This window comes from Tamandua tetradactyla, chromosome 11 (assembly GCF_023851605.1).
Source record: "Tamandua tetradactyla isolate mTamTet1 chromosome 11, mTamTet1.pri, whole genome shotgun sequence".
NCBI classification, from domain to species: domain Eukaryota; kingdom Metazoa; phylum Chordata; class Mammalia; order Pilosa; family Myrmecophagidae; genus Tamandua; species Tamandua tetradactyla.
In genome coordinates, this window is record NC_135337.1 from 31,004,143 (window position 1) to 31,031,135 (window position 26,993).

Below are 26,993 nucleotides of genomic sequence, written 5' to 3' on the forward strand. Positions count from 1 at the left end.
ACAATTCTCATCATTCTTACAGGAAAATTAGTGTTAGTTGTTTTCATTACAACCTAGAATCTTAGCTCTAGAACTTACCTGTAAGGTCATTTTTACTTTCTAGCTAATGAAAAAATCCCCCTTTCTCATATTCTTAATTACAGATAGTTATCTAGCCTCTGTTTAAACATTCTCTGAAAGAAAATTCACTACATCACAGCAGATAAATGAGATTTCATAAAATATTTAACAGTCCACAAAGTCCTCAGACCTCAAAGCTCCACTAACTATATTAATCATTGATATAAAAATATTTTAAACATAAGTGTAAAGGAAGCATTCTAAATTTTTTTTAAATTCAAGTATGAATTTTTTAATTTAATTTTATTTATTTACATGGGCAGGCACCGGGAATAGTCTTTCTTTTGAACAGCTCTTGTTAACTGTGTCAGTTTGAAATTATTATGTACCCAGGAAGAAATACAAGTTTTAATCCTGATCTAATCGTGTAGGGCCAGACCTATTGTTCAGGGTGGTAAACTTTGACTAAACTGTTTCCATGGAGATATGACACACCCAATTGTGGGTGTGACCTTTTGGTTAGATTACTTCCATGGAGATTTGACACACCAACTGTGGGTATGGCCTTTTGATTAGCTGGAGATGTGACTCCACCCATTCAAGGTGAGTCTTGATTAGTTTACTAAAGTCCTTTAAAAGAAGAAATGTTTTGGAGAAACCTCAGATACAGAGACTTGGAGAGCAGAAGCGACTGAGGCAACAGAGCCAAGAGGATACCCAAACATTTGAGGATGCAGGGCCCAGCAAACATCACCATGTGCCTTCCAGTGAGATGCTAAGCAAACCTGACTCTGGAGAGAGTCAAGGGAAGCCAGGAAATGAAAGTCAGCCCTTGAGAAGTCAAGTGAGGAACCCCCACAGGAAATAGAGGCTGAAAACAACTGAGTCCTGGAGGAAGGGATCAGCAGGTACCAACCTGGTGCCTTCCCATCTGACAAAGGTATTCTGGATGGCATCAGCCTTTCTTGAGTGAAGGTAACTTCTTGTTGGTGCCTTAATTTGGACATTTTCACGGTCTTAGAACTGTAAACTTGTAATGCAACAAATTCCCTTTTAAAAAGCCATTCCATTTCTGGTATATTTCATTCTGGCAGCATTAACAAATTAATGCAGTAATGTTTTAATAAGAGCTGGTATATTTCTGAATTTGACCCTAGAACAAAATCTAGTACTTCTTAATCCTGGCTGTAAAACAAAATCAAGTGAGACAAATAAAGTACAAATAAACACAAATGCTCATCTCAAACCTACCAAGTCAAAATCTTCCGGGCATGATCTGGAAACTGGTCTTGATTGTTGTTTTTGTACATATCTAACATCAATTAGAACATATCTAACATCAATTAGAATAGGGCTGGTCAGCAATTTACAAAACATCCTAAAATATCTAGTACCAGTATTTTTTAGACTGCAACTATATATGGCTTTTTAACATTCAACCTTTGGTTTAATAAGGCTTCCAAATATATTATACTCAATAGGGAATATAGCAGGTTGGTTAACATGTTTGAAACTATAATTAATAGGGAAAGAACAAATTACTCATTTAGTATTAGACATACTCGTCTGAGAAGGAAGACAGTATAGGGTGTTTGTAGTACATCAAGTAGAGGCTTCACCACAGGTACACATGGCTTTCTTGTTCTCTATTACAACTCTTTTTGGAAAAAAGACTTTGTTAATTAATACCATACAATTATATTGCACCTAGAATTTATAAAGTGCTTTCTCCTATATTGTCCTTGATCCTCCCAACAATCCTGTGAATAACACAGACAGGCACCATCCCCATTTTACAGGTAAAGAAACTATGGCTGCTGCGGAGCTATTAGATTAAATTCAGACCCAAATTTTCAAAGTATATTTAGTAATTTCCACAAGACCACTATGCCCCATCCGCTCTGACCAAAACAAAATTATGGAAGCTTTTCCTGCAGTACAAACTTCAGTAGAAAGGACAGGGAAAAACAAAAGCTCATCTTGAGTTTATTTTTAGCACCTGGCTACCAAAATCAAACAAATTCTGCATGTTCTTGCTATGCCTACTTTATTCCACTTTGTTCTCCTTTATTTTTTTATTAAACATTTTAGTTTGGGATAATTGTAGATTTATATGCAGTCATAAATAAACACAAGAAAATTCCACCCTTTACCTAGTTTCTCCCAATGGTAGCATCTTGTAAAACTATAGAACAATATCACAATCAGAATATTATCATTGATACAGTCAAAACATCAATATTTCCATCACCACAAGGATTCCTCTATGTTGCCCTGTTTCCCTAATTTTTAAATCTTCATCCTAGGCAACATTTGGAACTATCTACTTATAAGTACCTACTCAGTTTAAATATGAGAACTGCCTTCACAAACCATTCAAAAAATAAGTTAAAAAGTTTGTATTTGTCAGGATTATCATGAAACAATTTTGTAGTGGTGACTTAAGAATTACCACAAAAATCCCTTGCACAATGTGATTTTCAAGTTAAGACTGCATTCTAGCTTTATAAAACAAGATGAAAAATTTTTTAAAAGCTGGTATGCATACACTATGATCCCATTTATACGAAGTTCCAGGTAAAACTATTCTAAGGTTAAAAAATGAGAAGAGTAATGGGGGGAAAGGAGGGCAGGAAGGAATAACTGGGAAAGGCCACAACGGAGATTTCTGAGAAAACAGAAATACTTTATACCATGATAAGGCTATAAGTTACACAGGTATATCCATTTGTCAAAATTGTACAGTTCCCTTCAATTAGCAATGGTTTCTTAAATGTGAAATGAGGAGTGACTGCTAATGTAATCAAGTTTTCTTTCCGTGATGAACAAAATGTTCTAAAATTAGGTAGTGATGATACCTGCACAACTCTGTGAATATATTAAAAACCACTGAATTACACACCTTAAAAGAGTCAATCTGTCTACAAGTAAATATGGTATGAGAATTATGTCTTAATAAAACTGTTTCTTAAAAAATGGGTGCATGGGGGGATTCACTGTACCATTGTAATCATACTATTCAAAGTTTTCATTAGTAGTTAAGACTTGTGCATTTCAGTATGTGTAAATTTTACCAAAAAACTTTAAAAAAGTAATAATGGGCGGGCAACGATGGCTCGGTAGCAGAGTTCTCGCCTGCCATGCTGGAGACCGGGGTTCACTTCCCAGTACCTGCCCATATAAAAAAAAAAGGAATAATGGAGTGAAGTACAGGTAGAGGTACAGATAAAATAAGAACTACTGAAGCTGGTTAATGGATACACAGAAATTCATTATACTGTTCTGGTTCACTATGTATATATTTGAAATTTTCCTTAATAAAAAGCTCTTTTTAAACTGATGTGTAAAAATTGTAAAGTGAACTTTAAAAAAACAATTAGCCTTCCTAAATTTCATTTTTTAATACACTCTTATTGAAATATATTAACACACCATACAAGCTATATGAAGTATACAAAGGCTCACAGTATTACCATATAAATGCACACACATCACCACAATCAATTTTATAACATTTTCATTACTCTAGAAAAGAAATAAAAAGAAAAAAGAAAACCCGAATCCTCCTTTATCCCTTATTCCCCTCTACTACTGACCCACAGTATTGGTGCTGTACATTTGTTACTGTTGCCTAACATCCATTTTTGTTATAGTTGTTTCTGACATAAGCAGAATCTTAAATCTTAAAAGTACCAGAGAAGTCGCTACCTTCATTATTCTTCTGCAATGTTTCATGAAAACAGACATATGACAGAAGACCTGAGCAGCAAAAATGAAGAATATATGGGTGGTTCAGTGGTAGAATGCTCGCTTGTCATGCAACAGACTTGGGTTCAATTACCGACCCATGTACCCCCCGCAAAAAAAAAAAAAAAAAAAAAAAAGATTTCATCTTTGAAATATACAAAAAGAATTTGAATTTCTTCAGTTATAAGGCAAGAAATCGCAGATTATGGATGTGACAATTCCTAATACATAGGATGCAATAACTCCTATTAACCCACTATTGTATGCCATCCAAAATGACAGCCACTAGTCACATGTGATCAAAAATTTTCATTTTAATGAATTAAATAAAATTATAAATTCAGTTCTCAGTCACATTTCAAGTGCTAATAATCACATGTAGCTAGTGGCTACCATGCTGGACAGAGCAAATATATTAATAAGACTGCCATCATTGGAAAAACTTTATTGGACAGCACTGTACTAACACATAAGAAACAGCCAGATGGAAATGTCCATGTTCCATATACTAGGCTGTTATATTGTATTCTACTACAACAAACAAATTACCCTGAAGAACAGGAGAAATAAAGCATAAAAATATAAACCAAGGAGTATTTTTCCTATAAGTTTAGACTAAGTGAAAGACAAGTCAGGTTTTACTTCAGAATAGATGTTAGTCACAGCAACTCAGAAGAGGTAAATTTTGTCATCTGTTAAAGTAGATTATCACTATCACACTAGTTTCTTCAAGTCAGATGTAAAGATAAAACATAATTCTTTCAAAGATCTGATTAAATGGTATATATGCATGATCTATATCAAAGAATTTACCAACCATAGAAAACAAACAGAATAAAATCCCTTTCTGGAGCTTTAAGTAAATAGGCATAATTTAAAGGATTATTAAATAGATTTGGTTTCATCTAGAAAAAGAAGTTTAACACGATTTCTATACTTCTAATTCTGAAATTCTGTGTGCATTTATTTCAACCTGAGAAGTACAGATTTGCATTAATACCCATTAGCAGTGGGGTATTTATAAATAAACATTATTGGGAAATGGGTGCATTCTTAATTCAATATTTTAGACACTTTTAGCACTTAAATAAAACTGAAGTTGAGCACATTTAAATGTGAATTTAAAGCATTTTTTTTAAGAATCTTAAAAAAAAAAGAAAAAAAAACTTCACTTTGTAATCCCTCTCAAACCATCACTTCAAATGCTTGGAGTGTGTATAACATTCCAAATCGAAAGTAGAATACTTTATGTCATTTTAAATTCAAGTCTTTCAATTGGGTACCTGAAGCAGTCAAATCAGTTCCATTAAAGCATTTTCAAACTTTTTAAAGGATTTGCTGGGAATTTAAGCGCATTTTATTTTACCCACATTATTTTTATGAATTCGACTGTTGTAACCCACTGTCAAAAAAACACTCTCAAGAGAATAAAAACATGGAAATTGAAACCAGCGTGTAGGCAAGGTATATAAGAGGGATACGTGGAATCAATCTAAAGGAGAAAGTTACTGGAGCCAAGTTAAATCACGCACTACTTACATATTTCTAGGTCTAACCTCGCACGGTGCTTTCCTTATGTTATGCACGGGACTACCTACATTTTCATATTTGAATATAGTATTGGATGGGCTCTAAATCAAAGTTAAATGCCTTTAGAATAAAGTGTCATTCCATACCCTTTTTACCATTGTTTCCCTCACTGTTCCTCAAATCACCCCGTTAAATCCGTTTCCACTAATTGCTTCCAAAGAAAAATTCTAGCCTACTAAGGACACCAGATTGTAAAACAGAGTTCTGGCACTACCAAAATATGTTGCTAAGAAATCTTGGCAATTAGTTAAAACCCCTTAAACGGTAATTACCCGTTATAAAACTGAATATAGTAAAACAGATACACATTCGGGCAGGAATAAGAGTTAGATTTAATTAAAAAGAAGAAATGCCTCAGATTTTTGGTGCACTCCAAACACAAGGTACTTCTCCATTTCACACTTTTCTTCCCACCTCTTCCCTTTAAGCTTTCAGGATTTGCTCCGAGGCTCACTTCAGTGTTCCCCTTATTCTCATACTCCATCCTATCCTTCTCTTATACCCACATATTCTGATTCAACACAAGTCTACCATCCTCCGGCTCCAAGCTGCTACTTCTCTTTGCGGGCCCTAAGCTCCCAGGTAGCCCTTTCATTCTGCTCCCCACATCTCCATCAGCCCCCAATTTTTAATGGCTCCTACCCTCAGTTCCCCACCCCCTCGTCACCAGGTTCATTCTGCCCCTCTAACCGTCTCCCGCCCCCAGGTTCCTTCCTGCCCTTCCAAACACAGCTTCCCCGTCTCAACGTTTCATCCTGTTCCTCCAACCGACTCCTCCAACCCCTTTGCTCGCTCCTTTGGTCCTTATATTTTCCCAACACCCACTGACTACTCTTTTTCCATCCTTTTCAGACACACAAATGCAAGGTTCTTAAATGTACACACTGCCGCCCCCACCCCACCCCACCCTACCCCACCCCCACCTCGATCCTCCATCTTTCTCTTTTATACTTGCTTCCTTTCTTCCTCCTCTCCTCCCACCTCCTCCGGAAGAGTAGGTTCCCAGGCCAAGGTCTCTCACCTCATTCGGTCACTTCTGTGGTACCAACCGCTTCATACAGGAAAAAAACAACCAATCACGTTCCCCTGGGCGCTCCTCCTGCGAGTCCGAGCACTTACTAGGTACCCACCCCACCGGGCACCCCGCACATACGCACGCACAAGCCAAGGTCCTGGGGGTGAGGGTTGGGGTACAGTAGGCGTTCTTACACCGGCCTCAAACACACCCCACTTCACTACAGCCCTTCGCCATTTTGGTTTCCCGCGGACTGCCAGTGCATTCTGGGAGCGCGGAGTGACTCCAGTATCGAATGGCAGCTCTCCAGAGCCTCGGCGGGGCGGGACTTAGCGGCGAGCGCGGAAGAACACCGCTTTCTGCGGCACCGACTGATTCTGAACAAAGACGGACTCTTTAACGACGCTAGACCCAGATCCTTCCGCTGCCGGCGCTAACAGAATAATAAGTTGCGCTCCTGGAATCTGGACGTCTTATTCTATTTCTCTTATAAAGGAAAGATCTTGTCCAGTATCACGGGTGCATATTCTTTTCCCGAGAAACCGGGAACTGTTTTGCAAATTTGGTCGTGCTGATTTTGTATCCGTGAAGAAAACGTTAGCTAAAGCACTTTTGTTTTACCTTCACCTTGAGGCCTGTTGTTGAATTTTCCTTTAACGGGCAAGACATCCTGGATCTCAGAATTAAAATTTGCTCAGCGATCATCTCTCTACTCCGAACTTCTTATCAGGAGCTGTTTTTCAGGAAGATTTTTAGATTTTTCTTTTCTCATGATGATGAGAGATTTTTCTGTTTACCTGCTTTGCAATCCTTCCTAATTGTAAAGAAATCTGAGAAAACAAAGTGGTTTGTTTTAGGAATACAGAACTTGTTATACAAGGGCAGATCTTTAGCCTGCCCAGCATTCTGCTGCCGACAGGGGTCTCAGGTGACTAACTGAGAATGCGTGCTTGTGCCTGACTTCATGCCTGACCTGACAGGTCCTCCTAGCAGCAGCTTATGGTATTTTTGTTTATAACCTTGTCAAAATATTTTTAAATTTTATATTTTTGTCCTGTATTACCTCAGAGGGAAAATGATTACCATATTTTTATTTGAAAAAGTACCTTTTGGGGCCTTAATTTCTTTCTCTCGTATTTCAAAAGGGGCAACTACAGCCTATGATTTCAGGATCTGACAAGTAATCCATATTCAGGTTATCAACACCATCAGAGATTTTAAATACTTTGTCAAATCCTTCCTCTACGTTTCTACTCCTGATTAATCTTCTGAATCTTGTAAATGCTTCTGTACTAGAACCTCACTGTATCTGTTACCTTTCAACTCTAAATTTTCTCTGAATTCTATTATAATATAACTTTTTATAAAGTTGTTTTCAAAAGTCTTCAGGCTTTTAACTCAGGAAAATTTTGAGTTAAAAAAAAATTAGGTTCAGGGCAGGGCATGGTGGCTCAACAGACAGAGTTCTTGCCTGCCATGTAGAAGACTGGGATTCAATTCCCGGTGCCTGCCCATGCAAAAAAACAAAAACGTAAGTTCAGTCAAAGTGGGTTAAAAATACTTTGCAAACAGATATATTTACTGTATCATTAAACCTAATGTAGAACATCAGTTTTGGAGAGCATTCTAAGTTTTCCTTGATGTTTCTGTCAAGTGATCATCAAGCCTCAATATCTGCATCTTCAGTGATTCAATACGTTAGAGGTCATTTCAATCTCAGAAACTGATAATTAGAAAATTATTCCTTATTTAAATGTACAACCTGCCATCCTGTAATTTACACATAAAGGTCTAACTTTTGACCTCTTTAGGCTAATAAAAGTGTTCTTATCCCTTATATCAGAAAAATTGAAGATGCCTCTTCTGACAAAAAAAATTTTTTTTTTGTCTGCAAACATATGAGTTTAAAGTCATAACTAAATGTTTAATTTAAGAAAACCAGGTGCTCAGTGAATTAAGGGTACTAAGGAAGGCACAGTAAAGTGCAAAGAATATCTGCAGTCTTAGAAATTGCTAACCGTTAACTAAGCAGAATGCAGTAGATTAGGACTTTAAGAGAAAACAAATGTTCGATGCCTCAAAAGTGCAAAGCAAAGTATTCCAGAGTAAAATGTACCTTTTATTATTATTATTATTTCTGTGATAGCAATTAGTGTTGTTCACAAGTATTGTTTCTTTTCTCTTCAGACGCATAGTGAGATTGTACTGTCTTGCTCCCTTAAGTTAGGTGTGGCCTTGTGTTTTAGTTTATAAAGCTGCCAGAAAATGCAATATACCAGAAATGGAATGACTTTTAAAAAGGGAAATTTATTAAGTTGTAAGTTTACAGCTCTAAGGCCTTCAATATGTCCAAATTAAGGCACCTGCAAGAGGTTACCTTCACTCAAGAAAGGCTGATGCTGTCCAGAGCGGCTCTGTCAGCTGGGAAGTCCTGTGGCTGGCATCTGCTGGGGTTTTTTGGGTTCTGGACACCTCTCTCAGCAGGGAAGGCAAACAGCAAGTCTGTTAGCTTTCTCACCTCATTTCGTAACGCTTCTCGGGAACACCTTCCTTCCGCATCTCCAGCTTTTTCCAAATGGTTCCCCCTTAAAGGGCTCCAGTAAGCAAAGCCACCTTGAATGGGTGGAGACAAATCTCTATGGACATCATCTAATCACAAGTTACCACCCACAAATGGGTGAGTCACATCTCCATGGAAATGATCAAAAAGATTCCACCTAGCAATATCAAATGAGGGTTAAAAAACTTGACTTTTCTGGAGTACAAGACAGCTTCAAACCAGCTCAAAAATGTATCCTACGTTGACCAATGAAATGGGAGGGAAAGTGATGTTTATCACTTCCTAGCAGACTCTTTAAGAGGCAGAGGCACATTTCACTTTCCCCCTGCTATGGTGATCATGGAAGCATGTGTTAAGTTAGAGCATCTGTCACTATGAGACCTAAATAACTGCACTAAACAGAGACTAAAGTTGTGCAACCATCACCTTGATCCAGTTTTAAAAATTTGCATTACCCCCAAAATATTCCTTATGTACATTTGCAGCCAACCCCCATTCCCACAGCAATACCATGCAATCTGCTGTCTCAGTAGATGTCTTTTCTGACCATTTCATTTAAATGGAGTCATACAGTATGTACATAGTCTATATGCAGCTGACTTCTTTTGCTTAGCATAATATTTTTGAGGTTGATCCCTATTGTAGCAGGTGTCAGTAGTTCTTCCTTTCTATTCCTGAATAGTACTCCATTGTATGAATGTGCTATCTTTTGTTTATCATTAACCAACTGATGGACATTTGAATTGTTTCCAACTTTCGTCTATTATGAATAAGCTGCTTGTGAACATTAAGTGTACAAGGCTTTGTGTAGACATTTTGTTTCATTTCTCTTGGGTAGATTCCTAGGAATAGAGCTGCTGAGTTGTAGAACAAGTTTTTTTTTCTTTAACATTTCTAGAAATGACAAAACTGTTTTCCCAAGTATTGCTACCACCAGAAATGTGGAAAGGTTCCAATTTCTTCACAGTCTCACCAATACTTGTGGTGGTAGATTGAGTTATGTACCCTAGGGTGGGGAGAGAACATGTTCTTAATCTTAATTCCATTCCTGTGGATATGAACCATTGTAAACAGACCCTTTTGAAGATACCATTTTTAGTTAAGGTGAGTGGGTTGAATGAGATGGAGCCTTGATCCTATTACTGGAGGATTTTTTAAAAGAAAGTTACATGGAGAAGAAACTAGAAATCCACAGAATCAGGAAGAGAAAGGAGACTCTGTCACCATCTACATCATCATGTGACAGAAAAGCCAAGGACCCATGATCACTTGGAGCCAGCACAAGAATGCCACAGTCTTCAGGGAGAAAGCATTGCCTTGCTGATGCCTCAATTTTGAACATCTTCTAGCCTCAGAACCATGAGCCAGTAAGTACCCGTTTTTTAAGTAACCCATTTCATTATATTTGTAATCACAGACAGGAGACCAGTATACTTGTTATTGTCTATCTTTTTTATTTTAGTCATTCTAATGGGAATGAAGTGGTTTCAGTTTGCATTTACCTAATGGCTAATAATGTTAAACTTCTTTTCATGTGCTCATTAGCCATTCTTATATTTTCTTTGATGAGTGTCTATTCAAATATTTTTCCCACTTTTTAGCCAGGTTCTTTATTTCTTTACTGTCAAGTTATAAGAGTTCTTCATATATTCTTGATACAAGTCCTTTGTTAAATACATAAATTTCAGATATATTTCCCAGTCTGTGGCATGTGTTTTCATTTTCTTACTGGTGTCTTTTGAAGCTGAAAAGGTGTTTTGTTTTTTTTTTATTTCAATTAAGTCCAATTTATCTTTAAGTTGAACATGCATTTGGTGTTATATTTAAGAATGGTTTTCCTTAGAGTCACAAAGATTTTCTGTTATGTTTTCTTCTAGAAGTTTTATAGTTTTTGCTCTTAAATTTAGGTCTGTGATCCCTTTGGAGTTAATTTTTGTATGTGGTATTAAATACAGGTCTAAATTCTTTTTTGCATGTGGATATTCAGTTAGTAGAATAAACTTTTGTTGTGTTAAGCCACTGAAACCTGGAGTTGTCTACTACCTACACATATGTTAATATATAAAAGAACTCAGTGATAGCATTCGACTCACTTTCATAATCAGAACCAAAAAAATGTGAAAATTTGAGGAGGGTATTTAAAACATTAGGAAATTACACAGATTTTATCGTTTAAAGTCATAGGGAATGTTATAAAGTACTATATTTATAAACCTACAAACTCTCAATTACTAGCTAATATCTCTTGTGGAAAAGAGCTAGAAGACCTTTTATATTCATTATGCAGAGAGAAAAATGCAAATGATCAGACAAATCAGAGAAGTCAAAGAAAGATATTCCCTGTCCTCATGGAGTTTGCTTTCACTGGTCTGAAAAGGGAAATACATCTCAAACGTCAAAAAAAAAATGAGTGTTTCCTTAATAATCAAATCAAAAGCAAGTGTCAAGGGTGATGTGATGGTGGCTCAGTGGCAGAATTCTCACCTGCCAGGCCTGAGACCCGGGTTCATTTCCCGGTGCCAGCCCACGTGAAAAAAAATAAAATCAAATAAATTTTAAAAGCATTTGTTAAAATTCCTTTCTTTTTAATCCAAATTTTAAACTTCCATATATGACATAAATACTGCAAGATATAGCAAACTTAGACTGCATTTAAAATATAGTGTGCACTTTATCAATTTATTTCCTGCTGGCTCCAAAATCACCCTTCAATACCTGCTTTATGAAAAATGGATGCAAACTTAAAATATTTTTCCTTCACCAGCTGACAAGATGTTAAGCTTTGTAAGAGGAGGGTCTGAATGAGACCGTACAGGATGCAAGGGCTTTCCTTCCTGGTTCAGTGTGCTTTCTCAGCAAGATCTCGCAGTGTGCACAGCTTCTCCAGAGCTTCTCCCACCAAGCCCTTGCCCTCCAGCACGTACAGCTTCCGTTGGAGCCAGCACCTGCAGTGTGGGATGTTTCTCCAGCATCCAGTTCCTGCAGTGCAGCTAGAAGCACCCAAAAACCAGTGGCACCCAGAAGCCAGCAGCTTCCCTCAATACCCTCCCAGGCCATTTTGTAGTAGAGTGTCTCTGATGGGTCAATTCCCTGTAAACAGCTTTTCCTGACACATTAGAGGGCAGATTTATGGCAAGTTCCAAGGATGAATTTCCCGTAAGTTTTGCCTGTGCAGCGCTGCAGCAACTTCTCTGCCATCCAGTAAGCCGCATTCTTGCTCTCTCCATCAGGGTCTGAAACTCAGCTCAGGGTATGAGGGCATGGGGCTCTTCCTTGGGTCCATTATTTCAGCGCAAGGGGTAGTGGTGCTGCCTACATCTGTTATTCCCATTCTCTTTAGAGTTCTCTTTACTTCTTACTAGCCAATCCCTCATAACTCTAATCCTCTGTATAGTTAATAATCCCTTATTATAGACAATTTACTTTGTGGTTCCTCTCTACTAATTGGATCCTGACTGATACAACATGATAATTATTGTAATTTGAGCAAAACCTGTATATAAACCAAATGAATAATGAATGAGTAGGGATGATCATATTTGCTTAAATCTAGAGGAACTTTTATGGATTTGTAATAATAGCTAATATTTTCTGAGTATTTATAATATGACAGGCCTTATTCTAAGTGTGGCAACTCATTTAATCCTTTCAACAATTCTTTGGGATAGAAATATCTGCAATTTCAGATGAGAAAACTGAGGCCCAGATAATTTAATAACTTGCTTAATGTCAAACTGCTTATAAATGCAAGAGTCAGGGCCCAAGCAGTCTGGCTAGAGGGTTTATATTTTTATCCAATATACTAAAGTGAAAGTTAACAACCTCAGTGGGATGTTTAAGCTGCAATGTCTACCAACAGGTCCTCTTAGGCTAAGCTAAATATTCACATTCACAAGACTATCAGAATTCATACATAGCATCAGTTTACTCAGAAGGATATAGGGCAGGGACCATAGCTTGCCACCAGAGCAATATCATGTATTACTATTCTGTAGGAATAATTCTCAAGGGAATCTATGCAGTAGCCCCCAGTTGCCCAGGAGCTATCTTCTTTGACTCTCTGGGTGACAGCTCAGGTAAAAAGGAATGAGACTTGTATTTGGCAGGTGTGGAAATCACCCTGCTTAGAAACCTTTTGTCCAACAGGAACTAAAATCTCTTATAAGAGTTCCACAGGCATAGCTTCCAGGTTGTTCACAAGGGGCATGCCAATTACAAGAATCCCCACGCTCAGGGAAATCCAAAGCAATGACTTCCTATCATGTATTTATAGTTCATTTGCAATCCCTCCCAGTCCAGATACAGCTGCCCAATCATTGGTCATTTTTATCATAAGCAAGGTTGCCTAGTAACGTAGTTGACAGTTTACTTTTATTAGGTTACCAGGGGAACAGAGCTGGAGAGTTAATCAAGGACCACATTTTCATGGAGAAAGGAAAATGGCCTTGTTAACCCTTTGCCTACAATAAAACCCACGATGATTAAGGAATCAAAATATATATTCACATATATATAGATGAACACCTGAGGCTTTATTTAAATGTAATCATAATATACTATAATCATATTATACAAAGTTTGAAAATAGGAAAAAGCATCATGCTCAAAATCCCATTAACGCATACAGCATACAACAAAAAGAAAAGAAAATCCCATTAACAGTAATATTTATTATGTCTTTCCATGTTTTTACTTTTTATCTATTTATTTTTGGTTTTGCATGGACAGGTACCAGGAAACGAGCCTGGGTCTGTGGTATGGCAGGCAAGAATTCTGCCAGTGAGCCACCATCGCACCACCCATCCATGCTTTCATCATATTAAAAAAAGCAAGTGTAATTATAATGCATATACAATATTCCAGCAAATGAATAGTCCATTGTTTTCTTAACTTATTTTTACATAATTAAATTGTACTTCATAGTTACACATTTTTCACTTCTCAGGGTTATTTCCCTAAGATAAATTCTAGCTGTGAAATAATTAGGTCAATTTCCATCTTGGCAGGGCCCTGTAAGGCAGCTACAACTATATCCTTTGATTTGACACTTATCTTCTGTTTTCAGATCAGATTCTGAACCAGCCATTCTAGTCTGTGCATCATCTTGCTTCGTTTAAGTCTTTTGGCCACTGGTCTTGATCCACCTGTCAATCTCCTCACCTTCTAAATGTATTTCTTTTTTTCCTGGTTAGATCTTTGACTTTTCTCTTTTATCACAGCAGCGTATCCATGTACCAACTTCTTTAGGGTTGGGCTCCTACTTGGTTTACCCAGTACTTATATGAAACCCGAGATATAATTTTTTTTAATTTCTCCCAATATAAACTAAAAATTATTTTCCAAAAGCCCTGAACCAATTTATGGTGTGACCAGTGTATGACAGCATGAGTTTCAGCAGTGACAGCTAAGGTATGAAATGCACAGAATTCCACTTGATTATGAGTTCTACAAACTAGCCAATGAAAAATAATAGTGCTATGATAAACCCCAAGGCCCCAAACCCTTTCTAGAGACACCGCCTTAACGTACTGAGAAAGTTTGGAAAGCTAAAATACTAACCTTTCCACACTCTCCCCCCAAAGCTGGCCAGATGATACAATTCTAGTCAATAAAATAGAAGCAGTAGCTGTGGGGTGTGAGGAGAGGGAAAGCTTTCACTAAAAGCTTTGAGTTTTGGGGAAAACACTTTTGACTGGCATGCCCATTTAACCTTTTTCCCTTTATTCTTCATCCTTTCCCTTTTTCTATCTCTGTAATGAACACAATGCCTGGAGTAGTGGCAGCTATCTTGTGACCATAAGGGGACATAAGACAAATGCTGATAAAGGTAATGCACAAAAATAGCAGGAAACAGCTATTAACATTGTTAATATCCTTGAAAATTATATTAACCCTGGACTGCTGAACTTCTTGTTATGTAAAATCTGACAAATTCCTTAATTCCTTTCTTCATGGCTCCATTTCTTCATCTATAAATTAGGGGATAATAATACAAAATAATATCTATATTATAAATTTGTTGTAAAGGTTTAATTAGTAATTCATGTAAGCATCTAGAAAATGTGCCTGGCATATAACATGTGTATAATAAATGCTGGCTATTGTTATAATTACTACCATATAACACACGTAAATCCTTATCTGTTTAATTTATTATAATTAGATTTTCTGTTATTTAAAATGTGTTATAAAAAACACATTTCTACCTGATACAGAATTAATTGATACAACCGTCTTATAGATTGAGAGTATAATCTCTTCATTACAATTTTCAAATGATAATTTCTAAAAGTCCTGAGTTTAAGAAGCAGAAAAAACTTAAAATCTAGTCACTAAAAAAAAAAAAAAAAAAAGAATTATTTCAAGGAAGTAAAGAAAACAATTTTATTTAAATAATTTTACTTTTCTTGGAAACATTTTTGCTAAGTTAAAAAGTAAGACACCCCTTAAATTAGATTATCACAAATATTATTCACACATGGAATTCTTAAAATTAGCAATATATATATAACTTTTGAAGCATTTATCAGAAAAACTTCACAGCAAGATAGAGAAAAATTCTTAGGAAATTATGTAAGCTCAGCCTATAAAAATATATTTCATTATACTCCCAGTCCTAATAAATCTCTTTGCTTTATTGAAATGGGAGGATACCTTTTTGGTACTTTAAATCAGTTTGTTCTTTAAGTATATCATGCTCTTACTATCTAGATTGTAGAGACTATCATAGAGAATATAGGAAGTTATTGTAGTTATTTGCCACATGCTGATGTGTTATAAATGTGACTATGGTTCCTGTGAACTTGTAATTGGCTTTCCAAAGAAATGAGATGAATTTGAGAGGGTACTTATATACCACCATCCACTGGGGCAAAAGCTCTCTGTCTCTTCCATTTGCCTTCTAGCAACTAAGATCCTACAAATGCCTATTGGACAGGTCAATAATGGAAAAAAGGAGATGAAGCATTTCTCTCAGTCTTTTAACAAAAATCTGCTGAGTGCCTACCATGTATTGTACAATCATTAAATAAGTATTTATTAGATAACTGTGTACCTTCAGGGAATACCCAATCTAACTGAGGAAATAAAATGTATGAAACAATATAAGACATTAAATAATTAAATGTTTAATTATGTGGTAAACATTATAATTATTATATGCATTGAGAAAAGAGAAGATTAATTAGGTTTGGAATGGCCAAAAAAGGCCTCATTTCCTCATTCAACACTCATTTATTGAGCAGCTTCTACATGTCAGGCCCTAGGAGTACCATTATGAATAAGACCCTGTTCCTAATCTCAAGGGGGTAAGAAGGAAATTTCAAGATAGTATGACAAATATTGTAATATTGGTAAGCACAAGGTGCTACAAGAGCAATAAGATGTACAAGTTTGAAAGATGATTAGATAGAGGAGAAAAGAGAGAATAAAATAATTAGTCAACATTTATAGAGCTTTTGCTAATGTGCTTTACATGTATTATCACTTCCCATATGATAACAACCCTAGTATTATAACCATTTTTCAAATAGCAACTAAGAATCTGAAGTTAATTTAAACAAGGCCATTATAGTGGTAAGCCAGAGTTCAAACCCAAATCTATCTAACTGTAGATCCAGAGCTATTAACCACAAAGTTGTATTACCTATTATTCTAGTGAAGAAGATACTATAAGAAAAACAGGAAAAGGAATAAATAAAAGGTTTTTATTAATTTTTAAATTTTTATTTATTATAAAATCCTATAGAATTAGTTTTTATTGAGCGGTATTAAGAAACATGGTTGTTACAAGTAGATGGAATTAGATTGGGATGGACCTGGAAGGTAAGAGTATCGGGGCAGAGGACCTTAAAATCCTGATAGAGATCTTTTTATTGGAATTTGAAGGCAACTTTATAAATTTGTTCTAGAGGAGAACTGACGTGCTATAATCATCATTTGAAGAAAATGGGTCTGACAGCAGTATGCAAGATGGATAAAAAGAAGAGGGATGAGCCATAAAAGCCAATGGGAATGGGAATGAAGCATAAGGATGAAGATCCAGATAAGGTTAGTGGTAGTGTGGACAGGGGAAAAGGTATGGATTCAGTGGACGTTTCAAAAGAGAGAAACCATAACAGAACTTGCTCAATAAACCCAGGTACTGATAAAGAAGAGAGAAAGTCAAGGATGACTCCAAAGTTCCAAGCCAAGAATATAAAAAATAGTGATGTGGAAAAGATGGGGGACTTGGGAGAACTTGTTTCAGGAGATAATAATGACTTCTTTGTTTTGAATAGACTATTTTTATTTGGATTTTATTTCAGATTATGCTGAATCTGAAGTACAATGAAATTCACTTAGAACCATTCACAATGGAATTGAGAAGAGCCTGGAGTTGAGGTTAGGGAGAGAATAGAGAAATATATTTGTAAATCATGAACATAAATGTTTCAAGGTTGTGATAAAGTAACTGGAATACAGCAAGAGATGGACTAAAACTTGGGACAGCCCACAGATAAGAAGGAGGAGGAATTAAAATAGAAGTCAGTAAAAGTAACAGAGAAGGACAGACAAATAATTGAACAAAATGGTAGCATCCAGAATAATTTCCAATCTTACTCTTCTACAGACTTTCATGATGACTCAGACTCTGATCCAAATTAAAGGAAAACTCAGAGTTTCATGAAAATCAATGTTTAAAAACCCTCTTTGATTCAACCCAACATTTATTGAAGACATCCCATTGTTCAGCCTTACTCTCATTTCCCATGAGTTATGTCAATTGAACTCAGACCTTAAGAAACTAGCAGCTTCTATTTTTTGTCTATTGGAATGGAGCTGAGAACTCTGAACTACCATGTAGAAAAATCCAACTAACCTGAGACTCTAGTGTAGCAGGGGAAACACATTAGTGGTCTGATAAACAGTCCCAATCAAATCCAGCCTTCTAGCTATCCAATCGTAAGAGACATAGACCCTCCAGAATTCAGTCCATCTGCTAGATGAATACCACCAAGTGACCTCAGTCAATACTGCATAGAAAAGAATCATCTAGTCAGTCTCTACCTTAATTACTGACTTGCAGACTTTTGAGGAATCATGCAATAGCTGTTGCTTGAGCCACTATGTTTTAGGGTAATTTATTATTCAACAATAGATTACTGGAACTGTGCATGTTATTTCTATTTTTGTTGTTTTGTTTTGTTTTACTTTTTGTTGAAATACAGCACATACAAACATTGTACAAATCCTAAATGCACAGCTCAATGAATTTTCATGAAGTGCATATTTAATATAACCAACATCCACATAAAGAAATAGAACATTATCATTCCTCCAGAAGCCTTCTTTGTGACCCTCCTCTTTAGCCTCCCTAAGGGTGACCTCTATTCTGACCTCTATCACTATCATGTATGTCACTTCTTGAATCTCTTATTTCTTCATCTATAAAACAAGGGAGATTGACTAGATGATCTCTAAATTTCTAAATTTCTTTGTTTACTGTCTTTGCTTAGTAACTCGTTGGAACTAAAGCACCTTTATATGGAGTCTGCAATGTTAAAAGAAAAGCCAAAATGTCTTATTCTTTAAGCAGATCATGGCTTCTGAGCACAATGAGAGATTCGTTCGGTAAAAAGAAAAAGTGGCAGCTCTGTCAGTGCCAGAGTAGGGAGAAGGGAGAAGGGTGGGATGAATAAGGTGAATAAGGAGAAAGCAAGAACAGCAGCAGGGAAGGAGGTGGCAGTTATTATTTAAGAGATGATAGCAACAGAGACTTCTGTGCCAGCTGAAGTAGTGCTGGAGGTTGAGAAACAAAGATATTGAAAGCAGAAGTAGAGGTAGTGGGATACAGTTGACAGTGTCCACTGGGGGAGAAAGGGACAAGAATTTATCCGCTGAATCCCAACTACCATTGGTTAGAAATTCTCTCCATGGACATTAAATCTCCTGCCTTGCATTTCTGAGTTGCCTGAGTGAGTACTGAGGGTTTTTATGTGTCCCAGGCCTCAGGCTTAATGGCAAAAACCTGGGATAGGAGGCAAGATTTGCACATTGTGGATATAAGGCCAGGGGTTGCCAAGTTGTGTCCTCATGAAGTTGGTCAGAAAGGAATAATAATTGTTATTATATAGAATAAAATGTCTGAGTCTCCCTGCCTTAAGTCTTTTACCTATAAATTATAGGTAAAATAATTTTTATTGATGAATCATGCATTGACTTCAACTATAAAAAACATTGAAACTATAAAAATGAATCTAAAATTGGGAATGATATCAGCTATTCCAGGGATGGCTGCATGGTATAAATTTTTAGGAACAAGGAAAAATTAAATTGCTACTATTACTGTTATCTTGTAATTTTAAGCTAGTCACATTGTCTTTCCCCTACCCCAACACCAGAAGAATTTGCATGGGCTGCCATCAAGTGTTTTTAGTGCTGTCTTGGCAGTTAAAAATTTCAGGTGAGTGACTGAAAAGTGTATGTCTAGTCTAAACAAATCACTCAAGAATCACAGGAATTAGATGCCAATTTCCATCTGCCCATACGCTGCTTATGACACAAGCTTTTGAGATTCAATCAACAAAATTTGGTGGGGGGTGAGGGAAAGAAGAGAGCAGTGAGGAGAGACAGAATCAATGTATCTAGTGGTAAGAAAGTGAAATTAGAAAGTAAAAAGGGAGCCCTCTTCCCTTTTCTGTTTCACACTGCTAACTTGTCCAATGAGAGGCAGCATGAGGAGTGACAGAGTGACGAAGGCAGGGACCCTGGAAGAGAGAGGACCTCGGTTGCTGGGTAGACTCAGCCACTTCATTAACTGAGTGATCTTGGACATGTTTCCTAAATTCTCACAGCCTGAGCTTTGTGGGCTCAATTGAAAGGACAAGAACCATAACATTAAAGCTTTATTGTATGGATTAAATAAGATAATATTGTGAAAGTGCTTTATTTTTTTAACCACAAATATGTAATTCACTGTTGCTAATTACATGCACAATGCTGTGTTACTATCACGGCTATATTAGTCAAGGTTCTCTAGGGAAACAGAACCAACGAAATATCTGTAAATATGAGATTTTAACAAAGTGTCTCACACAGTTGTGGGGATGCATGAGTTGCAATTCCATGGAGTAGGCCACGGGCTGGCAGCTCTGATGAAGGTCTTCAATGAATCCATCAGGAAAGGGTGGCTGGTTGAAGGAAAGAGAGAGATTCTCTCTTCTGACTTCTCCTTTAAGGCCTTCATCTGATTAGATTAAACATCACTAATTGTGGAAGACTATCCCCTTGGCTGATTGCAGATGTAACCCGCCATGGATGCAATCAACTGCGGTCATTTGGATTGGTAGGTGATAGAGTAAATTGAGCTAAGGATAATCCTTGAGGTTTGTGGCTTGATTGATGATAGAAGATGACTGTCTTTGTTTCTTGCTTCCCTCTTTCCTTTCTTTCTTCCGTGCTTCAAAGGGATTGGAGGTAGCTGGTATTGAAATTAGCTAAGATAGAAAATAAAAGATGTGGAATAATTTGAGGTAAAACTAATGAAATCAATTACAGACAAATTGAGTTTAAGGTTTCTATAGAATATTAAAATGAATATGTCCAGTAGGAAGCTGGACATGCACCTGGAGCTGAAAAAAGGAGAGGGCTGAGTTAAATAAAAAATCACAATACCTAATCAAACCTTGGTATTCCAATCTGGTTTGTTTTACCAGTGCTCTTCACTGTCTCCCAAGCCAGGGAGAAGAGATTGACACAAACAGTAATTATAACTCAAGCAAAATATATTTAATTACATAATCTCAGGTATACAAATTTAATTCCACAAAATTTGTATATTAAACTGAAGGACTTGAAGGATTAATGATAAAGGAAAGCAGGGATAAATAAATAGGGACTATTTATGGACCCATTTTCACCATTGTTATCTGTTAATAGTGAATTGTTTAATAGTCATCTCTGTGTGGTGGGATTTCATTTCTTTTTGTTTCTCTCTATTGCATCATTTTGTACTGTTGTAATGTTAACAGAGTTATTTAAAACTCATGCAGTGTACTTACATAGGTTTCTGGCCATGTGGTTGGTGAGAAAACTTAGGTCATACTGGCTAGCATTTGAAAGCTCCCAGGTGTCCAAACGTGGTCTCTTTCTGGGAGCTCTCCAGGGTGCTGGACTGACTTTCCTGAAACTGATCGGTGACTCAGTTCCTTGTATCTCTCTTCTGACCTATTACTTTTGTCCTGCCATGAATCCTACCCTTCTGATCAGGTGCCTTTCTAAACTATGTCTAATTAACCACTTAGTTCCTTGTATGAATTCCCAACAAGTATTTATTAACTTTATGCTGATGTCTTCAAAATCTATAGACCCAATAATTTTATTCTCACCCAAGCTCTTCTATTAGCTTTCATTAATATATTGAACAAGTATTAATGAGAATTTATTATATATCAGCCATTGCACTAGGAACTGTGATTACAATATGAACACAGTGACACACCCTGTTGTTCCCAAAGCTTACAATCTAGTGTATAGGGATGTTCGGGGCAGACAGTAATCAAATAGTGGGATATATAAGTGCATCCCTCCATGCTGTGCTAACTGCTGTTAATGAAAGCTGCGTATGAGACCTTATAACAGGGAGAATCTAGCCTCATCACAGGGTTAGAAAAGACTTCCCTGAAGAAGAGATATTTGAACTATGATATGAAACAGTTGAGGGTTTGAGGTGAGGGATCCTTACTGGTAAATGTAACCAAAAGAGGAAGGCCTGTAGTGAAGTGCAGCATGGCACATCACATTGTGGGAAGGCCTGTGTGTCTGGAAGCACCAAGAGCAAGTGGAAGAATGCACAAGCAGGGACTAAAGAAACTGATAATAGATACACCTTAGAGAACTATGGGCCATAAAGAAGAATTTTGTCAAATGTCTTTTCTGCATCAGTTGAGATGATGGTGATTTCTTTTGTTTTATTAATGTGGTGCATTATATTAATCAATTTTCTTATGTTGCATCCCTGGGATAATCTTGCATTCCTGGGATAATCCCATTTGATCATAGTGGATAATTCTTTTAATGTGTTGTTTGATACTGTTTGTTAGTATTTTCTTGAAGATTTTTGCATCTATATTTATAAGATACATTGGTCTGTACTTTCCTTTTCTTGTATCTTTATCTGGCTTTGGGATGAAGGTGATGTTGGCCTTATAGAATGAATTACAGAGCGTTCTTTCCTCTTCAATAGTTTGGAGAAGTTTGAGTAGAACTGTGTTAAATCTTCTTGGGTATTTGATAGAATTCCCCTATGAAGCTAACTGGTCCTGGGCTTTTCTTTTTTAGGATGTTTTGATAACTGATTCAATCTCTACATTTAATTGATCTGTTGAGATCTTCTGTTTCTTCTTGAGTCAGTATAGGTACTTCGTATGTTTCTAGGAATTTGTCCATGTCATCTAGGTGATCTGATTTGTTGACGTACAGTTGTTTGTAGTATCCTTTTATAGTCCTTTTTATTTTCATCTCTGATTTTAGTCATTTGTATCATCTCTCTTTTTCTCCTTAGTCTGTCTAGCTAAAAGTTTATCAATTTTATTTATCTTTCCAAAGAACCAACTTTGGGTTTTGTTGATTTATTGTTTATTAATTCTTTATTTCATTTATATCCACTGTACTGTGTTATTACAATCTTTATAGTTATAATATTTTTAATTATACTATTTGTTTAATATCATGCCAATGGCTGGTTAAGTTAGGACTGGGTGAAACAGAATGGTGTTTTCAGCTATAGAGGATTGCTAGAAGGCTGCAGCTACAGCCAGACACCTGGCATTTTGGAATACAAAGCATAGCCTGTAAATTCCACTAACACTCCCATATAACTTGGTTTTCGCCTACAGGTGGTTCACTTGCTGTTGGTTCAGACCTCTTGTAGATAGATCTACAAGCTAGATATGGTAATAAACTCAGTTGCTAAATGCTAGACAATGATTCCTTGTATGGGAGACTGTGGAAAATTCTACTTCATAGTTAGGGAATGTGGTAATGCCAAATAATGACTGTGTTATGAGCCCCATTTGTATTTTGCATAGTTGCACCTGTATATTTTTCTTCTTCACAAACAGCATTAATTATTGAAGGGGAGTGTTCTAGTTTGCTAGCTGCCGGAATGCAACACACCAGAGACGGATTGGCTTTTAATAAAAAGGGGATTTATTTTGTTGGTTCTTCAGAGGAAAGGCAGCTAACTTTCCACTGAGGTTCTTTCTTACGTGGAAGGCACAGGATGGTCTCTGCTGGTCTTCTTTCCAGGCCCCTGGGTTCCAACAACTTTCCCCGGAGTGACTTCTTTCTGCATCTCCAAAGGCCTGGGCTGAGCTGCAAGTGCTGAGATGAGGAATGCCGAACTGCTTAGGCTGTGCTACCTTGCTCTCTCATTTAAGCACCAGCCAATTAAGTCAAACAGTCACTCATCACAGCAGACACGCCTCCTAGCTGACTGCAGATGTAATCAGCAACAGATGAGGTTCACGTACCATTGGCTTATGTCCACAGCAACAAAACTAGGTATGCTCACCTGGCCAAGTTGACAACTGAATCTAACACAGGGAGTAACTTGTATGAGTTACTCGTAATAAGAGTTAGTATCTCAAAATTTATTAATTTTAATGTTTTTGTGTGTGTGGATTCCATTGGATTTTTTACACACAGGATCACGTTGCCTGTGATTAAAGACAATTTTACTTCTTCTTTTCTAATTTATATGCTTTTATTGTTTTATTTCATTTCATGCCTTTTTTTCTCTATTGTACTGAATAGAACCTATAGTACAATGTAAATAGAAGTGGCAAGAACAAGCATCCTTGCCTTGTTCATGATCTTTTATCATTACTTGTGACATTAGCTGTAGATCTTTTGTAGATGCCTTTATTAGGCTAAAAAATGTTTCCTTTTATTCTTAGCTTAATGAGAACTTTTATAAAGAATGAGTTTTGATTTTGTCAATGATTTTCCCATGTCTACTGAAACAATCATATAGTTTTTTTATCATTTATTTTATTAATATGGTATCAATTACATTGATTTGGGGGTGTTAAAGCAATACAAGGATAAATCTCACTTGGTCATGGTGTATAACACTTTTTATATATTGCTGGATTTGGCTTGTAATATAGCACTGAGTTTTTTTTAATTGAGATATATTATATATATTCACATGCCATATATCAATCCAAAGTATACAACAAAGTGGCTCATAGTATCATCATATAGCTGTGCATTAATCATCACAATTAATTTTTGAACATTTTCCTTACTCCAAAAAAATTAAAATAAGAATAAAAATATAAGTAAAAAAGAACACCCAAAACATCCCATACCCCTATTGTTTATTTTTTATGTGTTTTTTTTTTCCTTAGTTATCTGTCCATACACTGGATAAAAGGAGTCTCAGTCACAAGGTCTTCACAATTACACAGACACACCTTAAAAGCTCTATAGTTATTCAATGTCTTCAGAAATCAAGGTATTGCATTACAGTTCAACAGTTTCAGGTATTTCCCTCTAGCTACTTCAATACACCAAAAACTGAAAAGGGATATCTTTTTATATACTGCATAAGAATAACCTCCAGAATGACCTCTCAACTCTATTTGAAATCTCTCAGCCACTGAAACTTTATTTTGTCTCATTTGTTACCCCTTTTGGTCAAGAAGTCTTTCTCAGGCCCACGTTGCCAGGACCAGGCTCATCCCCAGGAATCATGTCCCATGTTGCCAGGGAGATTTATACCCCTGGGAGTCAGGTCTTAGGGTTGAGGTTTTTTATGTTCATATTCTTAAAGGATATTGATCTGTAGTTTGCTTTTCTTGGATTGTCTGTCTTTGGTATCAAGGTAATACTGACCTCATAGAATGAGGCAACATTCCCTCCTTATGACCATTAAGTAAAAAATCCACAAAAAATGTCTAGCATGATGTCTGATAATAGTAGGCATCTGCAAAATGTAAATTCCTCTACCCTGCTTTATTGGGTTCCTTAATAATTGAATACTCCCATTTTTTCCTTTTTTTTTTTTCTATTAGAACAAGTCAAAATTCCTTGATAAACTGCAAATATACTCAAAGGTTCTTAGAACCAGCCATGTATATATGAATATTCAGAATTATATAATTACAGTAATATTGATCTAGTAGTTTCAGATCATAGTAGAGTCAGGTATCATACATTACAAGTAAAGCTAGGGATTAAGCGATAAAATTCACCAGGAGATTTTCTCTTTCCAACTTTAGACTCGTTTTTATTAAATCACTCAGCACAAAACTTTAATTATGATGCTACTCAGAAACACATAAAAACGTAGATAAATAATCACAATTAGGTCTAAGAATAACCCTTGTGAAAAACCCAAGTGCTTTCCTCCTGCTTTTTTATTTTTATTTTCTAAACTGGGGAGAAGTGTTTTGATTAATGATAGGCTGTCCTTCAAACAACTGTTTAAAATAAGTTTTCAAACAATTCTCTGTAGCTGAAATTTGAACATTTGATACCTACTATACCTTGGGAACTGCGGAGCCTTGGAGCTGTGTACCCCAGACAAAATACGCTCTTAAACATAATCCAAGGTAAAGGAAGTGGCGTGGGGAGAGCCAGCAGCGAGCTAGAGCGCGGAGCCAGAGTGCGGGAGCCGAGCCGCCTGCCAGCCGGCGTCAGTCACCGCCGCCGCCTCCTCTCCGCGAGCCGGAGCCCCAGCGGGCATCCTGCTCCAGCCCCTGCCCGGAGGTCAGGCCGCCAGCGCAACCCGGGTGAGGGGGAGGGACAGCAAGCGCCCGGAAAAAGTGGCAGGACCGAGTGAGCGCCAGCTCCTGTGGCTCCGCCTGCCCGCCGGTTTCACCACCCCTTCCCTCCGCTGCCCGGCCGCACCGCGGAGAGGCACCCTTTCGGCGCTCTCCGCCAAAGTCAAGTAAAAAGAAGCTCGACTCTGATCACGGCCCGAAAAGGAAAAAGGGCAGCAGGAAGCAACTGAACATTTTGATGAAGTACAAAATGAAACAGACAGACGTAATGAACAAGCCAGTGAGAGGTTTTGAAAGTAGGGCAGAAATACAATAAACGCCGCCAACCATTCTTCCAGAAGAGGTCAGAAGGGATCGCCAAATTCCCCAATTTTGGGGTAACAGCATTTGTCAACCATCCACAAGTATCTGCGTTGCTTGGGGGGAGGGGGATGGATAAAGAGGCACTGCCTCATTTGACAAGCGTTGAAGTGACAGGATTTGAAGATAGTAAATCAAGTTACAGAATAGATTTTTATTTTGATGAATAATTCTTACTTCGAAAATAACTTTCTCTCCCAAGAATTTCGTCTGAATGAGAGTGGCGAGCCGTCCTCAGATTCGACTGAAATCAAATGGAAATCTGGAAAGGATTTGACAAAACGTTCAAGTCAAACACAAAATAAAGACAGCAGGAAGAGGCAGCACGAAAATCCAGAGGGTTTCTCTATTTACTGACCATTCTGATGCAGAGGTCATCAGATATGGTATGTGGTAAAATCCAGTACAGTAGTATTTGGTTCCTGGTATGAATGATGAAGATGATGAATTGGAAGATATTGATGAAGAACGGGATCAGGATGAAGGGGAAGAAGAAGAAGATGATGATGATGATGATGATGATAAAGAAGAGGAAGGACAGGAGGGTGAAGGAGAAGATATCTAGTAGAACACTGATGGATTCAACTTTCCCTTTTTGGGAGAAAAGAAAGCCCTTCTGCTCCCTTTGCTTTTCTGGAAGCTGGAGGGTGCTAGGCCCCTGTGTATTAGTGCAAAAAAATCTAGCTTTTCCCTCCCTTTCTCTGTATATTGGGATTACACTGTGTCTCTATGTGAATATGGAAAGTAGCATATACGAACATGTATCTGTCTACTTTCTCTTGTTTTAAAAAAAGAAGAAAAAAGTTTAAAAATGGAGTTATAGAAGGTCAGCAAAAAGTGGGTTAGAGATGTTTGGGTGGGTTAAGTGGGCATTTTGACAGCATGGCTC

The 26,993-nt window shown here is 37.0% G+C and overlaps 1 long non-coding RNA gene and 1 pseudogene across 1 annotated transcript in view; one reads left to right on the top strand and one right to left on the bottom strand.

Moving 5' to 3' along the window:
• The window catches only part of LOC143650026 (uncharacterized), a 65,896-nt gene extending 59,107 nt beyond the window's left edge, over positions 1 to 6,789 (bottom strand). The window contains exon 1 of the long non-coding RNA XR_013159319.1: positions 6,419 to 6,789. This is a non-coding gene — a long non-coding RNA (uncharacterized LOC143650026). The remainder of the gene's footprint in view (positions 1 to 6,418) is intronic.
• An 18,135-nt stretch (positions 6,790 to 24,924) lies between these two features.
• Positions 24,925 to 26,782, top strand: LOC143649102 (protein SET-like; annotated as a pseudogene).
• The last annotated feature ends 211 nt before the right edge of the window (positions 26,783 to 26,993 follow it).